This window comes from Ornithorhynchus anatinus, chromosome 4, assembly GCF_004115215.2.
Source record: "Ornithorhynchus anatinus isolate Pmale09 chromosome 4, mOrnAna1.pri.v4, whole genome shotgun sequence".
NCBI lineage: Eukaryota > Metazoa > Chordata > Mammalia > Monotremata > Ornithorhynchidae > Ornithorhynchus > Ornithorhynchus anatinus.
In genome coordinates, this window is record NC_041731.1 from 21,051,400 (window position 1) to 21,078,014 (window position 26,615).

The window sequence follows — 26,615 nt, forward strand, 5'->3', positions numbered from 1 at the left end:
GTCTTTAGCCTGTTATCTTCCCCTGCACCATCAGCCCATTCAAAATGCATTTTAAGATTCCAAAGCTTCCTTTTCTGCCTTTTGTGTTCCTCCCTCTTTTCCCAAAATAAGGGAACAAGAGTTTCCAAGGGATACGGTGCCTCCTCTGATTCTCCTCCCCACCTCCCCGCTTGATGCCAGCCTCCCATTTGTGCAGACCCTGAACCAAGGGCCCCTCTGTCCCCCCGCCTGGACCCCCCAAGGCCTGGCTGGAGCCTGGCTTTTCTTCTCTTCCTTGGACTTGGAAACCTGGCATGACCAAGGCCTGTGGGAAAACTCTGCCTCAAGGGTCGAAATCCGGTTGAAAAGACTCTGGTGATGGACATTTGAGTCAACTGCTTAACAAAACCATATCCTGCCTAAACACCTCTCCTTGAGGAGACCCTCTCTTACCCCCCCACCCAGAAGGGCAGGGGGTGGCAGATTCTTGGACTCTCCTCACCCTGAGGAGACCCCCATCCATCCCTGCAAGGGAAGGACGAGGCAGATAATGACACTAATAATTAAAAAAAATAATAATTATGGTATTAAGCACTTACAATGTGCCAATCACTGTTGTAAGCGCTGGGGTAGATACAAGTTAATCAGGTTGGACACAGTCCCTGACCCACACGGGGCTCACAGTCCTACTCCCCGTTTTACAGATGAGGGAACTGAAGCCCAGAGAAGTGAAGTGACTTGCCCATGGTCACACAGCAGATAAATGGAGGAGTGATTCCCAGATCTGGACTCTATCCACTATGCCACACTGCTTGCGCTCAAAAAGTTGTAAGTGGGAGACCTGCCAAGTTGTTAATGATAATTCTCTTATCAGTGGATTCAAGATGAATTTAGATGACCACCTGGATAAGTCCATGATGAGTTATTCAACTGTGAGCCCCATGTGGGATAGGGGCTGTGTCCAACCTAATTAACTTGCATCTAGTTTAGCGCTTAGAATAGTGTTGGACATATCTTAAGTGCTTAAAAAGGAAAAGCAGCGTGGCCTGGTGGTGAGAGCATGGATCTGGGAGTCAGAAGGACCTGGATTCTAATCCAAGCTCTGCCAATTTCTTGCTATGTGATCTTGGGCCAGTCACTTCACCTCTAGACTGTAAGTTCGTTGTGAGCAGGAAATGTGTCTGTTAATTCTGTTGTGGTACATTCCCAAGTGCTTAGTACAATGCTGTGCACACAGTAAGTGCTCAATAAATATGACTGACTGACTGACTGACTTCTCTGTGCCTCACTGTAAAATGGGGATACCGTTTCTCTCTCCTCCTTACACTGTGAGGCCCATGCAAGACCGTTGTGGGCAGGGAATGTGCTCTTTGTTGTTACGCTGTTCTCTCCCAAGCGCTCAGTAAGTGCTGCACAGAGTAAGTGCTCAATAAATACGAATGAATGAATGGGACAGGGTCTGTGTCTGACCTAAATAATTTGTACCTACCCTAACGCTTAGAACAGTGTTTGACACATAGTAAGTGCTTAACAAACACCATGAATTTTAAAAAAACATAAAAAAAAGTTCAGGATGCTGAAAAGTTGGGGTGGGGGACTGGGAGGGCAACCTAGTCGCTGCAGTCCTAGAAACATCCTGGTGCCGTTGCCATAGAAATGTTCTGATCACCACTGTCATAGCAATGTTCTGGTCGGCGTTGTCCTAGAGACGTCCTGGTCACCGTTGTCATAGAAGCGCCCTGGTCACCGTTGCCTGAGAAAGAGTCCCGTGCTTGATGCACGAGGGGAGTTGAGCTTAGGAGGTGTCTCACAAGGTTTTACAGTTTGCAGACTTGGTCTGCTATTTCTAATTCTTTGTGCCTCCAGAGTAGAGATGAAGGGTCGATAGGTCCTAGGTGGTGCTCTTTCCGGGAATTTAGGAGGGTCAGATAATAATAACTGTGCTATCTGTGAAGCGCTTACTCTCTTCATACAGTTGTACGGTCTAGAAGGGGAGCTTATGCAAGCAGTATGGCCTAGTGGCTAGAGCCTGGGCCTGAGAATCCGAATGACCTGGATCTGATCCCGGCTCTGCCACTTGTCTGCTGTGTGACCAGGCAAGTCACTTCACTTCTCAGTGCATCAGTTCCCTCATCGGCAGAATGGGGATTCGGTTGCCGTTCTCCCTTCTACTTGGACTGTGAGCTCCACGTGGAACCTGATTAGCTTGTACCTATCCCAGCACTTAGCATAGTGCTTGGCAGACAGTAAGCTCTTAACAAATACCACAGTTTATTATTGTTATTATTATTATTATATGGCATGTTTTGGGCATGGGCCCATCAAAAACCTAAGTTCCCTGGAGTCAGTCAGCCAATGTTGTAGTTATTGAACCCTTACTGTTTGCAGAGCACTGTACTAAGTGTTTGAGAGAGGACAATACAACAATATAACCGACACATTCCCTTCTCTCAACAAGCTTACACCTAGAGGGGGAAACAGACATTAATATAAATCAATAAATGATGGACATGAATGTAAGTGCTGAGGGGCTGGAAGGGGGATGTGGAGGTGGATTTCGAACCCTGTAGAGCTGCAGGAACAGAGTTGAGCAGACTGTGACCTTTTGCTTTCCCCACCCTAACCTGGGCGGGTGTCAGGGATGTGTACAAGAGAAAAAGGCTCTGGCTCTGTTCAGACTGTGAAGAGAAAGCAGGGGTGGGGGGTTTGGGGAATGAATAATAATAATAGTAAATAATAATTGCGGTGTTCGTTAAATGCTTACTGTGTGCCAGGCCACTGTACTAAGTGCTGGGGTGGATACAAGCAAATTGGGTTGGACACAGTCCCTGTCCCACGTGGGGCTCCCAGTCTCAATCCCCATTTTGCAGATGAGGGAACTGAGGCACTGAGAAGTGAAGTGTGACTTGCCCAAGGTCACACAACAGACAGAGCTCAACTCCCTCCCCGCCCCCCCACTTCCAAGAATGTGCTTTTGTCCTCAGCCTCCTCTGTCTCCTAGGAGCATCAGCGCTGATAATGTCCGGCTCCGGACAGATGACAGTCCGATCTGAACACAAAGCATTTGGGAGGCCTTACTGATGGCACGTTTCCTCCAAGAGGCCTTCCCTGACTAAGCCTTCCTTTCCTTTTCTCCTGCTCCCTTTGCGTCGCCTAGACTTGCTTCCTTTACTCACCTCCCCCCAGCCCCACAGCGCTTACGTCCACATCTGTAATTGATTTATTTGTATTAATGCCTCTCTCCCCCTTTAGACTGTGGGCTCGTTGTGGACAGGATACCTGACTCTTTATTCATGTATCACACTCTCCCAGGCACTGAGTACAGTGTCCTGCACACAGAGAGCGCTCAATACTATTGACTCATTGATCAAGGCCGGGTGGGAGCTCAGGTGAGCTTTTGTAACTGGGTAAGCAGCAATGCTCTCCCAGGTGTCCGAGCTCCATCTCCCCGCCCCAGCTTTTCTTTCCAAATGGCTTCCTGGTGGGAAATTGGGCAAGGTCAGATTTCAGCACTGGGTCCCTCTGAGGGCCCTTCTTCTGCCAGAAGGTTCATGGTGGCTCCTCGCTTGGTCGTCAGCCTTATTAGAAGCACAGCAAGCTGGTTATGGGCAAGGAACGTGTCTGCTAATTGGTGGATTGTCCTCTCCCAAGCACTTAGCACAGTGATCTGCATGTAGTAAAAGGTCTCAATAAATAATATTGAGCTCCTCCATGAGGCCTTCCTCAATTAGGCCCTCATTTCCTCTTCTCCCACTCCCTTCTGCATCACCCTTGCACTCGAATTTGCTCCCTTTATTCAAACCTCCCTCAGCCCCCAGCTCTTCCACACACATCTGTCATTTATCTATATTCACATCTGTTTTCCCAACTAGTTCATGAGCTCATTGTGGACAGGGAACGTGTCGATCAACTTTTGCTGAACTGCACTCTCCCAAGTGCTCTGTACACAGTAAACTCTCCCTAGATATAATAAATGAATTGACTGGGGAAGAATTTGCTCTCCTGGCCAGGCTGCGGAAGAAGGAACATGGCATGGTTTCCACTCCCAGAGTGGCACGGCCCCTTTGTTTGGGTTGGGAGTTCAGATGGCTATCCTCTAGACTGTCAGTTCCTTGTGAGCAGGCAAAGCATCTCTCAACTCTGTTGTATAGTACTCACCCAAACGCTCAGTACAGAGCTCTGCACCCACTAAGTGCTCTATAAATACCATTGATTGATGATTGATTGGCAGTAAACTATCCCTCTAAACTGTCAGCTCCTTGTGGTCAGGGACTGCGTCTACCAACTCTGTTGCATCATTCTCTCCCAAGTGCTTAGTCCAGTGCTCTGCCTACAGTAAGCCCTCAATAAATACCACTGATTGACTATAGACCGTCTGTCTAGACTGTCAGCTCCTGGTGGGCAGGGAATGCATCTCCCAAATCTGTTGTACTGGACTCCCCCAAAGGCTCAGTACAGTGCTCGCCACACAGTAGGCACTCAATAAATAGCATCAATAGATTCACAGTTTCCTAAGATTCTGTTCTTTCCAGAGCAGCTACTGTGGTGATGGGACAAGGCTGGGATCCCTATATGGTCTCCCTGGACATGACTGCTCCCTTGAGGTGACATCTTCCGACTGTAATTTTGGGGATTGCAGCCTGAAGATTGAGGAGACATTCATCTTTTTGTTTGTTTTGTTTGTTTTTCCATTGTCTTTGGCCTGTGCCAGGCGTAACTAACTGGAGATAAAAAACCTCTTTGATTCATTTCCAGTTCAGTTCAGTGGCTCCAAACAGGATTGTTACCAAAGGTTTCATATGACAAAAACGAGTGTTGGCTTTTTACAAAGAACTCTAAAAGGCAGAATGATTTCTCAGAGGTATTACCTCCCACGCTTCCCCCCTCCACCCCCGACCTCAGGCTGCTACAAGTAGGAGGTGGCGAGAGACTCATGAACCTTGATCGTAAGTGTTTAAGATGTCTTTTTTTTAATGGTATTTGTTAAGCACATACAATGGGCAAGGCATTGTACTAAGTGCTGGGGTAGATCCAAGCTAATCAGGTTGGACATAGTCCCTGTCCCACATGGGGCTCACAATCTTAAATCTGAAGAAGCAGCGCGGTCAAGTGGATAGAACACGGGCCTGGGAGTCAGAGGACCCGGGTTCTAGTCCCAGCTTCGCGACAGGTTTGTTGTGTGACTTGGGGCAAGTCACTTCACTTCTTTGTGCCTCGGTCACCTCACCTGTAAAAGGTGAGTCCCATGTGGGACACGGACTGTGTCCAAACTTCTACCTACCGCCAGCGCTCAGTCCAGTTCATGGCCCATAACAAATACCATTAAAAAAAATCCTCAGTTGAGGAGCAAGATCAGTCAGTTAATCAATCAGTCAGTGGTATTTATTGAGTACTTACTATGTGCAGAGCACTGGACTAAGCGCACTTGGGAGAGGACAGTAGAACAATACAAACCAAACTTGATTCTTAGGGCTGAGGCTGTGGTTTGGAGATGTTCTAGTGGCTAGGCCTTTTGCCTGGACATTTCCACGCGGGAATCACTCAAATCAATCAATGGTATTTAGGCTGTAGTGAGAAGCAGCATGGCTCTAGTGGATAGAGCACGGGCCTGCAAATCAGAAGGACCTGAGTTCTAGTCCCAGTTCCACCCCTTTTTTCAAGGGTGACCCTGAGCAAGTCACTTCACTTTTCTGGGCCTTAGTACCCTCATCTGTAAAATGGGGGTGAGGACTGTGACCCCTTTGTGAGATGTGGACTGTGACCATCCTGATTAGCCTGTGTCTACTCCTCCAATTAGAACAGTGCCTGGTACATGTGCTTAAAAAATACAATAATTTTTAAAAAGTTAGTCAGGGAAGGCTCCCTGGAGGAGGTAGGGGATCAGTTATTATGGCTTTGAAGAGAGGGGGGTGGGTAAGATACGAAGGGGGAAGAAGCTCCAGGCAGGAGAGAGAGAATGTAGGTTGCATTTCCTTCGATCAGTCATTCAAACACTGAGAAAGATCCAAAGGACAATGACCGACCCTACTTCAAAGCCTTAATGAAGGCCCATCTCCTCCAAGAAGCCTTCCCTGACTCAGCCCTCCTTTCCTCTTCTCCCACTCCCTTCTGCGTCACCCTGACTTGCCCCTTTTATTCATCCCCGCTTCCCAGCCCCACGGCACTTTTGTCCATATCTGTCACGTATTGATTTCTGTTAATGTCTGCCTCCCCCTCTAGACTGTCAGCTGGTTGCAGGCAGGGAATGGGTCTGATAGACTGTACTTCTCCCAAGCGCTTAGTCCAGTACTCTGCACGCCGTAAGCACTCAGTAAATGAGTCTGGCTGCCTGACTGGAAGATGAGGTAGTTCTAGATCAAGGGCTGCTTGCCTCCAGCAGCCAGAGACTGATTGATTGTTTTCTACTGGCCTCTCCCATGTCTTTCCCGTCGGACTGTCTACCACCCCTCACCTTTTCATGCTGTGAATCGGAGGCCCCAGAATGATTATGGCTTTCCCTTCCCTCCCCGCTTTTTATGGCACTCATTAAGCATTTACTATAGTGCCAGGCACTGTATTAAGTGCTGAGGGAGAAGACCAGTTCATCAGGTTGGACACAGTCCCTGCTCCACAAGGGGCTCTCAGTGTAAATCGGAGGATTTAAATCCCATTTTACAGCTGGGGTGACTGAGACACGGAATCTGTGTGACTTGCTCAAGGCTACTCAGGAGACAAGTGCTGCTATGAAGAGAAGCAACGTGGCCTACTGGATGGAGCCCGGGCCTGGAAACCAGAAGGACCTGGCTTCTCATTCCGGTCCTGCCTCTTGTCTGCCACATGACACTGGGCAAGTCACTTTGCTTCTCTACACCTCAGTTCCCTCATCTATAAAATGGGGACGAACACCATGCGCCCCATGTGGGACAGGGTCTGCATACAACCCTATTAACTTGATCTACCCTAGCGCTCAGAACAGTGCCCGGCATGTAGTAAGTGCTTAACAAATATCGTAAAAAAAGAAGAAAAGAAAAAGGCATTCCCTGACATTAAGCCCAGTGTCTGTCTTAACAAACGCAAGTACAAAATCACAACACAATGTGGATGACAATCCATAGGGAACGGTGTCCCCCCAGAGCAGCCTTTCTGCCAGCATGGCCAAGTAGGGCCTGAGAGTCAAAAGGTCCTGGGTTCTAATCCCGTGACTGCCACTTGCCTGCCGTGTGGCCTTGGGCATGTCGCTTCACTTCTCTGGGTCTCAGTTCCCTCATCTGTAAAATGGGGATTAAGACTGTGAGCCCCTTGTGGGACATGGTCCAAACTGATTGACTTGTATCTACCCTAGTGCTGAGTACAGTGCAAGGCACAGAGTAAGCTCTTAAATTACCACCATCATCATTACCTTCCTCCCTTCGCTCAAGGCCCCAAACTCAGCCTTCCCCCGTCTGTAACGTCTAATAGTCACTGGCGGTGCTTGGCGATTCTCCGGTTGGACGCGTTCCACAAGATGCTATCAGTGTAATAACGATAATGATGACAGTATTTGTTCAGCCATTACTATGGGACAGATACTCTTCTAAGCGCAGGGATATATGCAAGTTGGACACAGTCCCTGTCCCACTCGGGGCTCACAGTCATCGTTCCCATTTTACAGACAAGGTAACTAAGACCGAGAGAAGTGGAGTGACTTGCCCCTAGTTACACAGCAGACAAGTGGTGGAGCTGAGATTAGTGCTTTGATCCCCCAACTCCAGCAGCCGAGGATCATCACTGGCCCCATTTAATTGGTAGGCTCCTTCCCTTTGCGCTCAAATCATCACACTGTCTCGGGCTGATTATCCTCTCCCAAAAGCTTAGTCCAATGCTCTGCACACTCTAAACTCTCAGTAAATACGACTGACCAACTTACTCTAGATTGTAAGCTTGTTGGGGGCCGGGAATGTCTGTTATATATTCCGTTGTCCTCCCCCAGCGCTTAGTCCAGGGCCCTGCACACACTAAGCGCTCAACAGATATCATCGACTGACTGACCGTAGCAAACGGTCAAGGCAGAAAGTCACCGTCCAGGCCCTGGATGCCCCCTTTTTCCCGACTCGGATGGGGAGCTTGGGGGGGTGCAGGTTGTGCTTCCCAGAAGTCTGTTGTGGGAAATATTCCTCGGCAGAAGCCAGCCACTGGAAGCCCGGGAGCCTGGGAGAATCGTTTCCAAAAGAAGTCCTGCCTGAACACAAGGGTTTTTTTCAGGTTATGTAAATCCCAAAAGGAGATGAACTGATTAAGCTAATTGGTAGGTTTGGGAGAGTAATTGGAGGAGTCTGAAATCGACGGCCCAAAATGTTTTCCCGTGCCCAGGTGATCCGGGTGTAAGGTATTCTTCGTGCGGGGTTTTATTTATTTATATTAACGTCTGTCTGCTGTGCTCAACACGCAGGAAGCGCTCAATAAATACCATCCATTGACCAACCGACTATATAGGCTGACCCTCTAGACTCTTTAAGCTCTTTGCAGGCAAAGAATACGTCTGTTATGTTGTTATAGTATACTCTCCCAAGCTCCTAGTACAGCACTCTGCCCACAGTAAGCACTCAATAAATACGATTGATTGATTGATTGATTGATTGACCAGGGTGATAACCGATCCAAGGGTTCCCTGACTGTGGGGAAAGGCAGTAGCCCAGCTTCGGTGAGCTGGGCAATCAGGGCAAGCCTGGCAGGCAAACTCTCCGATCCAACCCATCGGTCACTCGAAGGTATTTATTGAGTGCTTACTGTGTGCAGAGCACTGGACTAAGCATTTGGGAGAGGACACTAGAGCAGAGTTGGTGGACACGTTCCCTGCCCACAGTGAGCGAGCCCAAAACATCCATGGGGGAGAACAGGGAACCAGAAGGAAGCATCGCGGTCCAGTGGAAAGAGCACAAGTCTTGGAAACAGAGGACCTGAGTTCTAATTCTGTACCACCACTTGCCTGCTGTGTGCCCATCAAGTCACTTCCCTGCTCTGGGTCTCCATTTCCTCATCTGGAAAAAAGGGTTTCCATACTGTAAGCCCATCAGTGGGCAGGGACTGTCTCTATCTGTTGCCGATTTGTACATTCCAAGTGCTTAGTACAGTGCTCTGCACATAGTAAGTGCTCAATAAATACTATTGAATGAATACCTGCTCTCCCTCCTACTCAGATTGTGAATGCTTTTTGGGACAGGGACTGTGTCCAACCTCATTACCTTGTATCTCCCCTACTGCTTAGAATGGTGCTTGACCCATAGTAAGTGTTTCACAAATATGAGAATAATAACAATAATCAGAATGGATGTCCCTTTGGCATTTCCCCATTCCCAGGCCTCTTGTCAGACTGCATGACAAACATGGCCCCAGTTTCTTTGGGTTTTTTGGGTGTGGGAGGCTTTACAGTATTGGTTAAGTGCTTTCTGGGGGCCATGCCCTATACCAAGCGCTGGGGTACATACAGGTTAACACGTTCAGCTCGGATGTGTTGCTAGGAAAGGGCAACGCTACCTGTGACATTCAGCTCAGAGAAGCAGCGCAGTCTAATGGCTAGAGTCCAGGCCTGGGAGTCAGAAAGGACCCGGGTTCTAATCCTGGCTCTGGCACGACTGCTGTGCGACCTTGGGTTCTCTAGGCCTCGATTCCCTCATTTGTAAAATGGGGATGGAGACTGTGGGCCCCGCGAGGGACAGGGACTGTGTCTCATGTGATTAGCTTGTTTCTAACCCAGTTCTTAGGATAGTGCCTGGCACATAGTAAGCACGCTTAACAAAGACGATTTAAAAAAAACAGATGATGATGACTAGCATACGTTATTCCAGGTGTGCCCGGGGAAAGGTCCGACCCTGAGCCCCGTGGGATCCTGCCTGCCTGTGGGGAAGTTCCAACCCAGTTATTAAGGGAGGAACCGGGATGGTGCTTTTGGGGCCCCAGTTGGGGAATGAGCAGCTGGGGGCACTGGGCTCTGCTATGAGTCACCAAGGGACAGTGAGCAGCCACGCCTGTGGGACTTCCCTCATCGGGGCTGCCTTGGGGCGCCTTCACCTGAGGTTTAGATCCCCTCCCCCAGGTCCAGACGGCACCAAAAAGCCCGACCGAAGGACAGACGTCAGACCCCGGGGGGGCGGGGGGGACTCCGACTCTGCCAGCCGCCCCAGGGGGCAACGCTCGAGGTCCTCCGCAGGCAAGGGGTCATATTTATGGAGCACTTACTGTGTGCATAGTGCTGGACTGGGCCCTTGGGAGAGGACAGTAGAACACCGTAACGACTCCCTGCCCACGATGAGCTTCCAGTCAAGACGGGGAGACAGACATGATGGTGTGGTGGATAAAGCCCGTGGCCGGGAGTTAGAAGGTCATAAGTTCTAATCCTGACTCCACCACTTATCTGCTGTGTGACTTTGGGTAAGTCACTTTACTTCTCTGTGCCTAAATTACATCATCTGGAAAATGGGGATTGAGACTGTGCCAACAAGGGATGGGGACTTGGGCCAACCCAATTTGCTTGTATCCACCCCAGTGCTTAGTACAGTGCCTGGCACACAGTAAGCGCTCAACAAATACCATAATTACTATTATTATTAAATCAATAAGTAACAAATATGGTCATAAGTGCTGTGGCGCTGGGAGCAGGGATGAATAAAGGGAGCAAGGTAGGGTGACGCAGAAGGGAGAAGAGGAAAGGAGGGCTTAGTCAGGGAAGGCCTCTTGGAGGAGATGGGCCTTCAGTAAGCCTTTGAAGGAGGGGACAGCCGTCATTGTCAGCTATGAGGAGGGACATTGTTCCAGGCCAGAGGCAGGACAGGGACAAGAGGTCGGCAATGAGAGAGACAAGATCGAGGTAGAGTGAGAAGGGTAGCACTAGAGGAATGAGGTGTGCGGGCTGGGTTGTAGTAGGAGAGAAGCAAGATGAGGCAGGAGGGGGCAAGGGGATTGAGTACTTTAAAGCTGATGATGAGGACTTTCTGTTTGATGCAGAGGTCGATGGGCAACCAATGGAGCTTTTTGAGGAGTGGAGAAATATGGTCTGAACGTTTCTGTGGAAAAATGATCCGGCAGCAGAGCGAAGTACGGACTGGAATGGGGAGAGATTGTTCCCACTTGCCTTCCTACATAGATCAGGAGCCCTGTGTGGGAAAGGGGTCTGTGTAGGATCTGATTAGCTTGCATCTTCCCCAGCCCACAATACAGTGCTTGACACATAGTAAATGTTTAAAAAAAAATGCTATTATTGTTATCAGTTGGAGGGCCAGAAGGCAGCAGACCAATATATGCTGGTCCTCTCCCCGCTCAGATTTATACCGGAGAGAGCTTGAGGAAACAGGGAGATGGTGGGAGCTGAGGAGGAAAAGACGTCTTTTAGGCCACTGTCTAGCCCCAAGATTACCTCAGTTCTCCCCAAGGACTACAGGCGCAATTCACACGGGGAGCAAAAGAAGGCTTTCCTGATTTTTGGCCACTGAGGGCAGAAGTCCCGCGAGTCCCCCAAAACAGCCATCTGCCCTGTGGCGTCTCTCCCACCTTCTGACATGGGCTCCAAGATGGGCTTGGAAGGGAGCACTTAAAGGGTAAAGTTCTATCTGCTGGGGCAAAGACTAGCCAACCCATGCTTCAGGCCCTCATCTGGAAAATGGGGATTAAGACTGTGAGCCCCATGTGGGACCTGGAGGGTGTCCAACTGGATTAGCTTGTATCTACCCCGATACTCAGTACAGTGCCTGGTACATAGTAAGCAATTAACAAATATTAAATAAAGCCAAACGCACTTGTCAGCGCCTTGGGATGCAGACATGGGTGAGCTTCTCCCGGAGGCCACCCCATAATTGCCAGGTCACAGTATGAGCCCGTGGGCTATTGGCCCAGCTTGGAGACCCCTTGGTCTTGGCGGTTTGCCCCACATGAGGACCCCACTTTCTGTCCCCCAGATGATCCATCTGGTCCCTCACTTCCCCGGAGGGGCCACCAGCTGGAAGAGTCGTGACCGGGGCCTTCTGGAGTTAAGACTACTGCAGCCAGGATGTGGGATGGGTTGGTTATCAGTGTGGCCTACCGGAACGAGCCCGGGCCTGGGAGTCAGAGGACCCAGGTACTGATCTTGGCTTTGCCATATGTCCGTATTACTACTTCAGGCAAACCACATCACATCTCTGTGGCTCAGTTACCTCATCTGTAAAATGGGGATTAAGACTGTGAGACCCATGTGGGACCTGATTACCTTGTATCTATTCCAGTGCTTAGAACAGTGCTCAGCATAGTAAGTGCTCAACAAATACTACTATTGTTATCATTATTATTATTATCATCGTCGAGCACACACTGTAGATTTGGGCAGAGCGAGTAGAGGCCTCATGCTGGTGGCTAGTTGGCCTGTTCTTTTTATGGGAGAAATGGAGAAGCAGCATAGCCTAATGGGCTGAGTTCGGGCTTCGGAGTCAGAAGGACCTGGGTTCTAAGCTCTACTCTGCCACTTGCCTGCTGGGTGACCTTCACTTCTCTGGGCCTCAATTCCCTCATCTGTAAAGTGGGGATACCTGTTCTTCCTCCTCCTTAGACTGGGAGCCCTGTGCGGGACAGGGACTGTGTTTGACCTAATTAATTGGTGTCCACCTCAGCGTTTAGAAGAGTGTTTGACGCATAGTATGCACTTAAGAGAAATCACACACACAGAAAGAACTGTTAATGCCGTTACTTGGTTTTTAAGTGATGCCATGAGTACTCTGGGACGTGACAGATTTTCTATGCCAGATGGAGCAGTCTTTGCTGGCAACAGCCGTGTCAGCTTCAGACCTGTCCCTCAATAGAGTGAATTTTGTTCATTTCCTTAGCTCCTCATTTCAGCAAATTTTTTTTATCCCTCTTTCCTTCTGGAGACTCAGTGGGAATCATAGATTCCTAGAGTCGGCAGGGCCTCCAAGAAGTCTACCTGTCTGTAGAGACTACTCTGGAAGCATCCTGTGGGTAGGGAACGTGTCCAACCAACTCTGTTGTACTGGATTCTCCCAAGCGCTTAAGTCCAGTGCTCTGTGCATAGGAAGCGAACAATCAAAACCATGGATTGACTGATTGACTGTAAACTCTAGACTCTTGACTCTAGACTGTAAACTCCTTGTGGGCAGGAATCATGACTACCCACTCTGTTGTACTGGACTCTCCCAAGCACTTAATCCAGTGCTCTGCACACAGTAAGCGCTCCATTAATGCCATTAATGATTGATCCCTACCCACAATGAGCTTCCAGTCCAGACACAGGGAGACAGACATGAATATATCATATCCAGGACGTTCTCTCTGTCTCCTGCTTTTGATCACTGGCTGATATGAAGACCAAGCCTGCTTCCAGTCCACTAAAAACCCTTTGGGTACTTGTGGATAGCTGCTGTCCATCTCATTTTTCTCTTCTCTGGGTGCCTGACGCATAGCAAGCGATTAACAAATACTATTTTTAAAGAGATTTTTAAAAATGCCCTTGATGCCTCTATCCTTTTTCTCTCAGAATCAACGCTGTCCTCCCCTAAACCCATAGCCCACTACTCTGTCCACAGTTAGCACTCAATAAATACCATCGACCGATTGACTGGCCAGCAAGATTCCCTCTTCCTGAATCTTTCTAGCCCATCGCTTGCAGTACATCCCAGGAACATGGCTCACTAACACTGGTAGTCTAGACTGTAAGCTCTACTTGTGATTTGTTTTTTATAGTATTTGTTAAGCGCATGCCATGTGCCAGGCACCGTTCTTAAGCGCTGGGGTAGATACAAGGTAATGAGATTGGACACAGTCCATGTCCCACGTGGGGCACACAGTTTTACAGATGAGGGAACTAAAGCTCAGAAAAGGGAAAGCATCTAGCCCAAGGTTACACAGCAGGTGAGTGGTGGAGCCAAGATAAGAACCCAGGCCCTTCTGACTCCTAGGCCTGGGCTCTTTCTGCTAGGCCACGCTGCTTCTCCAGAGTTAACTACGATGGAGATAATTGGGAGAGAATTTGCCATTGCTCTCCAGGGCTAAAAATAACTGAGGGGTGGTGGTTTAATCGCCATTTCTGAAATTCTACTGCATTAGATTTTGGTAAATTGGTAAAAAAAGGTATATAAGCAAATCAAATAGAAACTGTCATCTTGATAAATTTGGTATATATACATATAAACGCGATAGTTTGAATAAGAAGCAGTGTGGCTCAGAGGAAGGAGCACAGGCTTGGAAGTCAGAGGTCGTGGGTTCTAATCTCAGCTCTGCCACGTCAGCTGACTTTGGGCAAGTCACTTAACTTCTGTGCCTAAATTACCTCATCTGTAAAATGGGGATTAAGACTGTAAAACCCATGTGGGACAACCAGATTATCTTGTATCTACCCCATCGCTTAGAACAGTGCTTGGCACATAGTAAGTGCTTAATGAATACCATTATTATTATTATTATTATTATTATTAATAAGATTACTTCAGAATGGCCCCAAATGATTTTAGAGATGTGCTCAATCATATTTATTGAGCTCATACTTTGCGCAGAGCTCATACTGTCATAAGCACTTGGTAAAGTACAACAATTAACAGTAAACATACACATTTCCTGCCCTTAACGAGAGTATGGAAATTGGTCCTCTGAATTCAATCATATCTATGAAGTGTTTACTGTATGCAGAGCACTATACTAAGCTCTTGGGGGAATATGTTACAACAGAGTGGACAGACTCAGTGTTGGAACTTGGGGCGGGGGGAAGGTCTCAACGAAGGGAGGGCTGGGGAGTGACTGTACTGTTTTTAAATAATAAGAAAGTTATCTGTAAAATGGGGATGTGATGGTTAATTCTGTGCTTTTTGACTCTCCCAAGCACTTGGTCCAGTTCTCCGCACACTGTAAAGCGCTCAAGAGATATGATCGATCAACTGATCGATCGATACAAAGGGTTTTTATGGGCAGAGGCTGGGGCTGTCCATGGTAACAGGGAATTAGATAAAACTGCACAGGGAAGATCTCGGTTGGACCCGGGAAAGAATACTTGTACTGTCAGGGGCTGATAGCACGTTGGAAAGGGGAAGACTCTCCATCTTTGAGGAAAAAATTGATTTGCTATTCTCAATCAAGGGTATTTATTGAATGCTCTCTGTGTGCCTAACATTGTACTAAGCAGTAGGGAGAGTCCAATTTATTGTTATATTGTACTCTCCCAAGCACCTAGGAAAATGCTCTGCACACAGTAAATGCTCAGTAAAGATGATCGACTGAGAGTTGGTAGACATGCTGTCTGCGCACAAGGAGCTTTCAACCTAGTCTAGAGTCAATCCATCCATCAGTGGTATTTATTGAGCGCTTCGTGTGTGGGGAGCGCTGGAATGAGTTTGGGAGAGTTCAATACAGCGGAGTTGGTAGACATTCTCCTCACCCACAAGGAGTTTACAGAAAGTCTATAGTCAATCCATCAAATTGGTGGTATTTACTGAGCGCTTAGTGCAAGTGCTGGGGAGAATACACTACAACAGAATTAGAGGACAGGTTCCCTGCCCACAACGAGCTTAAAGTTTAGGTGGGGAGGCAGATATGAATACAAAGAGAACAGAATGAGCAGATACGTTCCCTGCCCACCAAGACTTTAGAGTCTGAATGGGGAGAGAGAAGAGTCAGCCCTATGTGGGACACGGACTGTGTCCAACCTGATTAGCATCTATCCAACCTCAGTGCTTAGTACAGTGCCTGGCACATAGTAAGTGCTTAACAAATGACATTTAAAAAAAGAAAGTCACTTCTCTTTTCTATGTTTCGATTTCCTCATCAGTAAAAGTGAGCCCTATGTAGGACATAGACTATATCCACTCCTAATTAGCTCGCATCTACTCCTGCTTTTAGTACAGTGGCTGGCACATAGTAAGTGCTTAACGAATATCATAAAAAATGGCGGGGGGGGACGGGGGGGTGTATATATTTTCGTTACCCTATTTATTTTGTTAATGAATTGTACATCGCCTTGATTCTATTTAGTTGCCATTGTTTTTAGGAGATGTTCTTCCCCTTGACTCTGTTTATTGCCATTGTTCTTGTCTGTCCGTCTCCCCCGATTAGACTGTAAGCCCGTCAAACGGCAGGGACTGTCTCTATCTGTTGCCGACTTGTTCATCCCAAGTGCTTAGTACAGTGCTCTGCACATAGTAAGCGCTCAATAAATACTATTGAATGAATGAATGGGGTGGTGAGCAGATGCTGAAGCACGAGGAGGCCACTCAGCTGCAATTAAATGGTCATGGGTTAGGAGACAACAGTACATTTGATGCTGAAGAAAGCAGCTAAAATACAAGGCCCAATTCTTCTGGGTCATAGCACAGTCATTTTCTGGTCCCAAACCAACCAAGCAGGAGTAACATGGCCTAGTAAAAGGGTCAGTTCTTGGCCCTCTTCTGTTCTCCATTTACACTCACTCCCTCGGTGAACTCATTCGCTCTCACGGCTTTGACTACCAGCTCTACGCAGATGACACGCAGATCTACATCTCCGCCCCGTCCTCTCTCCCTCCCTTCAGGCTCACATCTCCTCCTGCCTCCAGGATGTCTCCACCTGGATGTCGGCCCGCCACCTAAAACTCAACATGAGCAAGACTGAGCTCCTCATCTTCCCTCCCAAACCCAGTCCTCTCCCAGACTTCCCTATCACCGTGGATGGCAGGACCATCGTTCCCGTCTCTCGGGCCCGCAATCTCGGTGTCATCCTTGACTCGTCTCTCTCGTTCACCCCACACATCCAATCCGTTACCAAGACCTGCCGGTTTCACCTTTACAATATCGCCAAGATCCACCCTTTCCTCTCCAGCCAAACGGCTACCTTACTGCTACGGGCTCTTGTTATATCCCTGCTAGACTACTGTGTCAGCCTTCTCTCTGACCTCCCTTCCTCCTCTCTCGCCCCGCTCCAGTCTATTCTTCACTCCGCTGCCCGGCTCATCTTCCTGCAGAAACGATCTGGGCATGTCACTCCCCTTCTTAAACACCTCCAGTGGTTGCCTATCAACCTCTGCTCCGAACAAAAACTCCTCACTCTAGGCTTCAAGGCTCTACGTCACCTTGCCCCTTCCTACCTCTCCTCCCTTCTCTTTCTACTGCCCACCCCGCACGCTCCGCTCCTCTGCCGCCCACCTCCTCACCGTCCCTCGGTCTCGCCTATCCCACCGTCGACCCCCGGGCCACGTCCTCCTGCGGTCCTGGAATGCCCTCCCTCCTCACCTCCGCCAAACTGATTCTCTTTCCCTCTTCAAAACCCTACTTAAAACTCACCTCCTCCAAGAGGCCTTCTCAGATTGAGCTCCCCTTCTCCCTCTACTCCCTCTACCGCCCCCCCTTCACCTCTCCGCAGCTTAACCCTCTTTTCCCCCCACTTCCCTCTGCTCCTCCCCCTCTCCCTTCCCATCCCCTCAGCACTGTACTCGTCTGCTCAACTGTATATATTTTCATTACCTTATTTATTTTGTTAATGAAATGTACATCGCCTTGATTCTATTTAGTTGCCATTGTTTTTACAAGATGTTCTTCCCCTTGACTCTATTTATTGCCATTGTTCTTGTCTGTCCGTCTCCCCCGATTAGACCGTAAGCCCGTCAAACGACAGGGACTGTCTCTATCTGTTGCCGACTTGTTCATTCCAAGCGCTTAGTACGGTGCTCTGCACATAGTAAGTGCTCAGTAAATACTATTGAATGAATGAATGAATAGTAAATAGAGCCCGGGCCCAGGAGTCAGAAGGATCTGGGTTCTAATCCCAGCTCCTCCACTTGTCTGCTGTGTGGCCTCAGGCAAGTCACATCACTTCTCTGGGCCTCAGTTCCCTCGTCTGTAAAATGGGATGAAGACAGCCCCATGTGGGGTAGGGACTGTGTCCAACCTGATTACCTTGAATCTACCCCAGGGCTTAGAACAGTGCTTGGCACATAGTAAGCGCCTAACAAATGCCACAATTATTATTATTAATTATTAAGTCCTGGTGCACTCACTGCTTCAGCAAAACAGCCACCTGGGGGGGTGGGGGTATGGAGCAGGTGTCCACGATCCCTCTAGTGGAGGTCTGCACTTTTCCCATGGAGACAGAGGACATTGGATGAACTGCTGCCAGTTTCAGACTACATAACAGGAAAAGTCCTTTATTGGCCGGTCTTCCAGAATGATTCAGACCAACGCAGGCCCTCCCTGCTTGGGACCGAGGGCCGGGAGGAGGAACTCACAGGCCGAAAGAAATCACCTCCCGATTTCACCATATTCCCACCCTCTGCCAGGGGTGAACGGTAGGAGTTTTGGCCCTGCTTGCCCACCTCTCGTGACGTGTTTTCTCTCTCGGCCCTGGAATTAGCATCCCCTGCCTTGAGTAGTGAATCTTAATGGTACGTGTTAAGCTCTTACTGTGTGCCAGGCACTGTACTAAGTCCTGGAGCGGGATACAAGGAATTCGGGTGCGACGGCCCCCCGTCCCACATGGGGTTCAGAGTCTTAATTCCTATTTTACAGAAGAGGTAACTGAGGTCCAGAGAAGTCAAGTGACTTAACCAAGGTCACAGGGCAGACAAGGGGTGGAGCCAGGATTAGAAGCTGCAATATTCTGATTCCCAGACCCATGCTCTAGCCACTAGGCCATCCAGGTAGGAATTCAGAGCCCAGGCCACGCGGATCAGAGTTAGGGTGGAATTTTCGGGTGAGCGATCAGTCAATCAGTGGTATTTATTGAGCACTTTCTGGGTCCAGAGCACTGGACTAAGCATTTGGGAGAGGACAACAAAATAAAATTGGCATACACTTTCTCTGCTCACGATGGGCTTACAGTCTAGAGAGACAGACAGACAATCTAAATCAAGAAATTAAGGGTATTGATATAAGTTCTGTGGGGCTGGGAAGGGGGGATGAATAAAGGGAGCAAGTCAGGGTACAGAAGGGAGTGGGAAAAGAGGAAAGGAGGTCTCTGTCAGGGAAGGCCTCCTGGAGGAGGTGGACTTTCAATAAGGCTTTGAAGGTGGAGAAAGTGATCATCTGTCAGATTTGAGGAGGGAGGGTGTTTCAGTCCAAAGGCAGGATGCTGGTGAGAGGTCGGCGGTGAGATAGCCGAGTTGGAGGCACAGTGAGAAGGTCAGCATTACAGTGAAGTGCCGTAGGCTGGTTGGAGTAAGAGAGAAGAAAGGTGAGGTAGGAAGGGGTAAAGCTTTAAAGCTGATGATGAGGAGTTTCTGTTTAATGCTGAGGTGGATGGGCAACCATTGCAGGACTGGGTAAACAGGGCCTGAACATTTCAGTAGAAAAATGATCCGGGCAACAGAATGAAGTATGGACTGGAGTGGGGAGAGAAAGGAGGCAAGGGAGGTCAGCAAGGAGGCTGATGCAGCAATCAAGGTGTGACAGGCTACGTGCTTGGTTTAAAGTGGAAGCAGTTTGGATGGAGAGGGCTTCTCCCGGCCTGAGTTTCCTAATCTGTAAAATGGGGAAGAAGGCTGTGAACCCCATGTGGGACAGGGACTTTGTCCGACCTGATTATCTCCTATCCACCCTACTGCTTAATACGGTGCCTGGCACATAGTAAGTGCATAACAAATACCACAATTATTATTATTGTTATTGTTGTTCAGTGTACACCTGGGCATTCTCAGTGTCCACTTACTGTCTCAGCTCAGCTCTACTCGACCTCCCACCCAACCCCGTCTCCCCCTCGAGTTTGCTGAGCGCCTCTGATTGCCTTCTCACTTTTCATCTCTCTTCCTCTCCAGTCCTGTCCTGGCCTGTGGGGCCTTCAGCGAATGCTTGGGCATTCCTGATGCCCACTTCCTCTCACACATCAACTTTCGTCAGCCTCCTGGTCCACCCCACCCCGCCCACTCACCAGCTCGGGCCCCCTCCCACACCAGGATGCTGTCATCACTTGTCACTGTACTGTCCCCTGACCACACCGACTCTAAATTATCACTCTCCGACCACAGCCGCCTAATCCGCCTCTCTCTCCCACACCACCCCTTCCCATAAAATTACCCTCTCTCCCCATCGACACAATCCTCTGATCTCTAAACCCACTTCACCAATCACAGACTTTCATGCCCCCATCATTGGATTCTGTTGGTTCTTCCTCAGTCAATTAATCAGTGGTCTTTTTGAGCACTTACTCTCTGTAGAGCCCTGAACTAAGGGCTTTGGAGAGCACAATACAATAGAATTGGCAGACACATTCCCTGCCCACAATGAGCGTACACTCTATGGGTAGGGAGCATACATTAATGTGACTAAATAAGTAATTTATAATATATAATTGAAAGATAGGTACATAAGTGCTCTGGGGTTGGGGCTGGGGATAATATCAAATGTCCAAAGGTCACAGTCCAAGTGCAGAGACTGTGAGCCCGTTGTTGGGTAGGGATTGTCTTTATTTGTTGCTGAATTGTTCTTTCCAAGCGCTTAGTACAGTGCTCTGTACACAGTAAGCGCTCAGTAAGTATGACTGAATGAATAAATGACACAGAAAGGAGAGGGAGCTGGGGAAAAGAGGGATTTATCAGGGAAGGTCTTGTGGAGGAGATGTGACCTTAGTAATGCTTTGAAGGTGGAGAGAGCGGTGGTGTGGCGTATAGGCAGGAGGAGGGAGTTCCAGGTTGGGGGAGGATGTGGGAAGGGGGTCAGCAGTGAGATAGATGTGATGGGGAAACAGTGAGTGAGCTGGCACTAGAGGAGCACAGTGTGCGGGCTGGGGCGTTGTAGCAGATAGATGCAGAAAAGGAGTGAGAAAAGAGGAAATGATGGCTTAGGGAACTCCTCTTGGAGGTGTTGTGCCATCAATAAAGTTTTGAAGGTAGGGAGAGTAATTTGTCAAATAAGAAAAGGGAGGGCCTTCCAGGCCAGAGGCAGGACTTGGGCGAGAGGTCGATGGCGAGATAGACGAGATGGAGGTACAGTGAGAAGGTTGGTATTAGGAGAACAAAGCATGCAGCCTGGGCTGGAGTAGGACGGGGCAGGGGGATGGAGCACTTTGAAACCGATGGCGAGGATCCAGAATCCACCCATTGCTCTTCATTTGAACGTCCACCCCAGTCGGTCCAGACACCTGTCACAGCCCGGCTCCGCCACCGCATCGGCCGCTTCACTGACCCTCCCTCTCCAGTCCTTACCAGGCCTCACTCCTTGGGCCAGTTTATGAGAACTGGGTTCCGCACACGGGTCCCATGCTCCTTGGAGATCTTCAGTGGTTTCCCCGCTCCCTTGCCGTCCCCGGCGGAAACTGGGGCTTTGGCTTGTAAGACACCATCAGCTCTCTCGCCCTCCGATTTGTGACCAGGGCACGTTTCTACCAACTCTGCTCTACTGCACTCTCCCAAGTGCTTAGTCCAGTGCTCTGCACACAGAAAGCGCTCAGTAAATACCACTGCCTCATTGACTGGTATAGACTGTCCCTCTAGACTGTAAGCTTGTTTTAGGCAGGGAACGTACCTACCAACTCTGTTCTATTGGACTCTCCCAAGCGCTTCCTATGGTGCCCTACATGCAGTAAGCACTCAATATAGACCATTGATAGCCAAATCTCTTGATTCAGAGAAGCAACATGGCTTAGTAGAAAGAGTGCGGGCTTGGGAGTCAGAGGACGTGGGTTCTAATCCTGCCTCTGCCACCTGTCTGCTGTGTGACCTTGGGCAAATCACTTAGCTTCTCTGTGCCTCAGTTACCTAATCTGTAAAATGGGGATTAAAAGTGTGAGCCCCATGTGGGACAACCTGATTACCTTGTATCTACCTCAGCACTTTGAACAGTGCTTGGCACACAGTAAACGCTTAACAAATGCCATCATTATTATTATTATTCTCCACCCTCTCCTCCTCCATCCCATTCAGTCATTCGTTCATTCAATCGTATTTACTAAGCACTTAACATGTGTGCAAAGCACTGTATTAAGTGCTTGGGATAGTACAGTGTAACAACAGACAGACACATTCCTACCCATGACGAGCTCATAGCCTAGAAGGACAGTCTAGCTAGTGCTCTTCATTCCTCTCAAGCCGACCTTCTCCCTGGACTTGGTCCTGCCACTGGCCTCTTGCCCACTCCCTCCACCATGCTTGTGATTCTTTGCCCCTTGGAATCAATCGGTCGTATTTATTGAGCTCTTCTGGTGTGCAGAGCATTAGATTAAGTGCTTGGGAGGGGACAATGGAACAGAATTGGAAGACACATTCCCTGCCCACAATGAGCTTGCAGGCTAGAGACAAAGAAGCAGCGTGGCGCAGTGGAAAGAGCACGGGCTTTGGAGTCAGGGCTCATGAGTTCGAATCCCAGCTCTGCCACTTGTCAGCTGTGTGACTGTGGGCAAGTCACTTAACTTCTCTGTGCCTCAGTTCCCTCATCTGTAAAATGGGGATTAACTGTGAGCCCCACGTGGGACAACCTGATTCCCCTGTGTTTACCCCAGCGCTTAGAACAGTGCTCGGCACATAGTAAGCGCTTAACAAATACCAACATTATTAGACACAGTCTATAGTCAATCATGGGTATTTATCGAGCATTTACTATCTGCACAGCACTGGATCGAGTGCTTGGGAGAGTCCAGTACATTAGAATTAGCAGACACGTTCCCTGCCTGTAACGTGTTTACAGTCTAGAGGCCAGAAAGCAATGCCTCCCTTCTGAATCCTCGGGCAGATTCTCAGTAGCGGAAAGCGATTCCCTTTATCAGCCCACCGTTTTCATTCCGGATTTTTGGCCCCTGGGAGGAAAGGCACCTGCGCCCCCAGGGGAGAACTGTACCCTGACACAGTCTCTGAAAGCAAAAGGGAAATGAATGAAGGTCGTTCTGTAGGCCGTAAGCTCCTGCTCTGGACCGTAAGCTCGTCCTCTAGACTGTAAGCTCATTGTGCGCAGGGAATGCATCTGTTTTACTGTGCTCTGCACACAATAAGCGCTCAGTAAGTACCATGGATTGACTGAAAAGGAAAGAGGTGCCTCCTGACAGAGGGACCTCAAAAATTGAAGGTCCCACTCTTTGGAGAGCAGGAAAGCTTCGTGATGGCCTGCACCTCCTTCACTAGATGCCTAACGCAACCCGGGGAATCTGTCAATCAGTGGTATTTATTGGGTGCAGAGCACTATACTACTTCAGAGAGAACGGTGTAACTGAGTTGGTAGACACGTTCCCTGCCCACAACGAACTCTCCGTCTAGAGACTGTAGACAAGACCCTCTCCGTAGTTTCTGTCAGTCTCTGTCTTCCAGTCAATCAGTGGTATTTCTCAAGTGCTTACTAAGTGCAGAGCACTGTACTAAGTGCTGGGGGAGGACAGTACGACAGAGTTGGTAGACCCACTCCTGCCCACAATCAGCTTGCCGTCTAGAGACTGTAGAGGAGAGCCCAGCCCTAATTTATGTAAGTCTCCGTCTCTCCCTATCCATCAATCAGTGGTATTTCTTGAGTGCTTCCTGTGTGCAGAGCACTGTACTGAGCACTTTGGAGAGTCCAACTGAGCAGGGTTGGTAGACCCATCCCCTGCCCACAACAAGCTTACAGTCAAGGTGGGGGGAGACAGACGTTAACTCCTTGAGGGAAAAGACCATGTCTTCTAACTCCCTCGTCCTCTCCAAAATGCTCCCAATGGTGTTCCGCACACAGCGGGGCATCCAGGACCCGGACGGACAATCACTGAGCAGAGCGTTGCGCTTCTCCGGCCCCGGGTTCCCTAACTGGCTCTGCTCTTGGTTGCAGGTGCCTTCCCCGGAAGACCTTTAACAAGGATCCCAGCAACTTGCGGCAGATGAAGCGGTGACGGTAACCAAGGTAGGGGAAACGCTTTCGTTCTCTCTCTGGCTTTCCGCCGTCTAGACCAGAAGCTCGCCATGGCCAGGGAACCTGTGGACCACGGACTGCGTCACCCAAGTGCTCGGTATCTATCGATCAGTCGATCGTATTTATCGAGCGCTTATTGTGTGCGGTGCACTGGACTAAGCACTTGGGAGAGGACCATAGAACACAGTGGGTAGGCACGTTTCCTGCTTACAATGAGCTTCCTGTCTAGAGGGATGGTCTATCGTCCATCAGTCTATCGATGGTATTTATTGAGTGCTTAGTGTGTGCAGAGCACTGGGCTAAGCACTTGGGAGAGGAAAACAGAAGAGAGTGGGTAGGCACGTTCCCTGCCCGCAACGAGCTTACAGTCCAGAGGGACAGTCTGTAGCAATCAGTGGATCAATAGTATTTATTAAGCGCTTACTGTGCGCAGAGCACTGGACTAAGCACTTGGGAGAGTATACAAGAACAGAGTTGGTAGACATGACCCCTGCCCACAGTAAGCTTACAGTCTACTACAGAGTAAACACTCTGTAAATACCGCTGTTTGATTTCAGTATGGTTATAAGCATAGATCCTCCCACCTCCACATCATTTGTCCTTTGTCTTGTTCAAGGGATTGCAGAGAAACAAGCTCTAAAGTAACATCTTTCCAATGAAGCTTTACAATATGGAACCTTTCTGGCTTTGTGTTTTTCTGTATCTTTTTTTTTCAATTTTAAATGAGCTCCTACCGAATAAGAAATGCAACCGATAATTTTGAGATCCGGTCCAGCAAAGAAAACCCAGCAGCTAGGTTCAGTGGCATGAAATGAAAAATAGCAGGGGGAGATGGAGTTTTTCTGTTTGCTGGAGTCCCTGACTTGAAATTGTTTGGAACAGCACTGGGAAAACTCACTCGTAGTGCCCCATGCTCAGAACACAAAGCCAGTGAGAAAGTGTCACCTCCCTTCATGTCGGTGTTGTTTATGGGGTTTGTTTTTGGGGTTTTTTTGACTATGGTATTCGTTGAGTGCTTACTATGGGCCAAATACTGTAAACACTGTACACTGGGGTAGATTCAAGCTAACAAGATTATATGCAGTCCCTGTCCCGCTTGGGGCTCAGTCTCAATCCTGGAATTCTCATATCTGGAAACCGAGGCCCAGAGAAATAGAGTGGCTTGCCCAAGGTCCCAGAGTAGACAAGTGGCAGAGAAGTTGTTAAGCACTTAATGTACGCCAAGCACTGTAGTAAACTCTGGGGTAGATATAAGCTAAACAGGTTGGAAACAGGTAAATAGACCCAATCTCTGTCCCACAAGGGGCTCACACCGGTCTGGGAATCAGAAGGACCTGGATCCTAATCCCGGCTCTGCCAGGTAGCCGCTGACTTCTCTTCTCCGGACCTCAGCTCCCTCATCTGTAAAATGTGCATTAAGACTGTGAGCCCCGTGTGGGAGGAGGACTGGGTCCAACCTGATTAGCTTATATCCTCCCCATGGCTTAGAAAAGTGCTTGACACGTAATAAGTGCTAAATAAATACACAACTGGTGGAGCCGGGATTAGAACCCAGATTCTTGTGACTCCTAGGTTGTGCTCTATCCTTAGGCAAGTTATTTCACTTCTCTGGGCCTCAGGCCTCCTGTTCTCCCTCCCTCCCTAGACAGTGAGCCCCATTTGGGACAGGGAAATGCATCCAACCTAATTCACTTGGATCTACCCTAGCACTTGGAACAGTGTTTGACACCTAGTAAGCCCTTAATAAATTCCGTAAAAAAAAAAAAAAAGAGTCGGCAGACACATTCCATGCCCGCAAGGAGCTCACAGTCTAAAGGGGGAGACAGGCATTGAAATAAATTCCGGATATGGACACGAGTGCCATGGGATGAAGGGAGGAGTGAATAAAGGGTACAGATCCAAGCGCAAGGGTGACATGGAAGGGTAAGGGAGTAGGGGAAATGAGGGCTTAGTTGGGGAAGGCCTCTTGGAGGACATGGGCTCTTAATAGGATTTTGAAGGAGGGGAGAGTGGTGGTCTGTCGGATATGAAGGGGAAGGGCAGGCCAGAGGCAGGACATGGGTGAGGGATCAATGGCGAGATAGATGAGATGGAGGTACAGTGAGAAAGGGTGGTGTTTAGAGAAGTGAAGTGAGCATGCTGGGTTTTGTGTGGTTGTTTTTTGAAGGGGGGGAGGTGTTTACGGTATTTGTTCAGCACTTACTATGTATCAAACAGTGTTCTAAATGCTGGGGTAGGTGCAAGTTGATTAGATCAGACACAATCCCTGTCCCACATGAGACTCACAGTTTAAGCAGGAGTGGGAACATGTATCCCCATTTTACAGTTGAGGAAACTGAGGCCCAGAGAAGTGAAGTGACTTGCCCAAGGTCACCCGGCAAGCAGTTGGCGGAGCTGGGATTAGAACCCAAGTCCTTCGGATTCCCGGGCCTGGGCTTTATCCATTAGGCCACCCTGCTTCTCCCAGCTTCAGGGAGTTCAGAAGACATAGGTGGGTGATGATAATTGTAATTGTAGTATTGGTTAAGCACCCACAACGTACCATGCACTGTACCAAGCACTGGGGGACAAAACAAGCAAACCAGGTTGGACACAGTCCCTGTTCTACATCACACAGTCTTCACCCCCATTTTACAGATGAGGTAACTGGGGCACAGAGAAGCGAAGTGACTTGCCCAAGGTCACCCAGCAGACAAGTGGCAGGGCTGGGATTAGAACTATGCCCTGCTGACTCCCAGGCTCGTGCTCTATCCGTGTAGCCGTGAGTGTGTTGGGGTGGGGGCGGGGGGGAGGCAGAGAGGTGGGTGGCCTGGGTTAGGAGCTTGTCAGGAAGCCCCACTGCCCCTCCTGGTGTATCAGATGGCTTCTGGAATGAGAAGAGTTAAT

At 49.0% G+C, this 26,615-nt stretch overlaps 1 protein-coding gene across 1 annotated transcript in view; it reads left to right on the top strand.

Moving 5' to 3' along the window:
• PTPRA (protein tyrosine phosphatase receptor type A) overlaps nucleotides 1–26,615 on the top strand; it is a 95,265-nt gene that overhangs the window by 25,127 nt on the left and 43,523 nt on the right. Inside the window, exon 2 of the mRNA XM_029062395.1 lies at nucleotides 23,649–23,720. The gene's annotated coding sequence lies outside the window, so the exon portion shown is untranslated. The remainder of the gene's footprint in view (nucleotides 1–23,648; nucleotides 23,721–26,615) is intronic.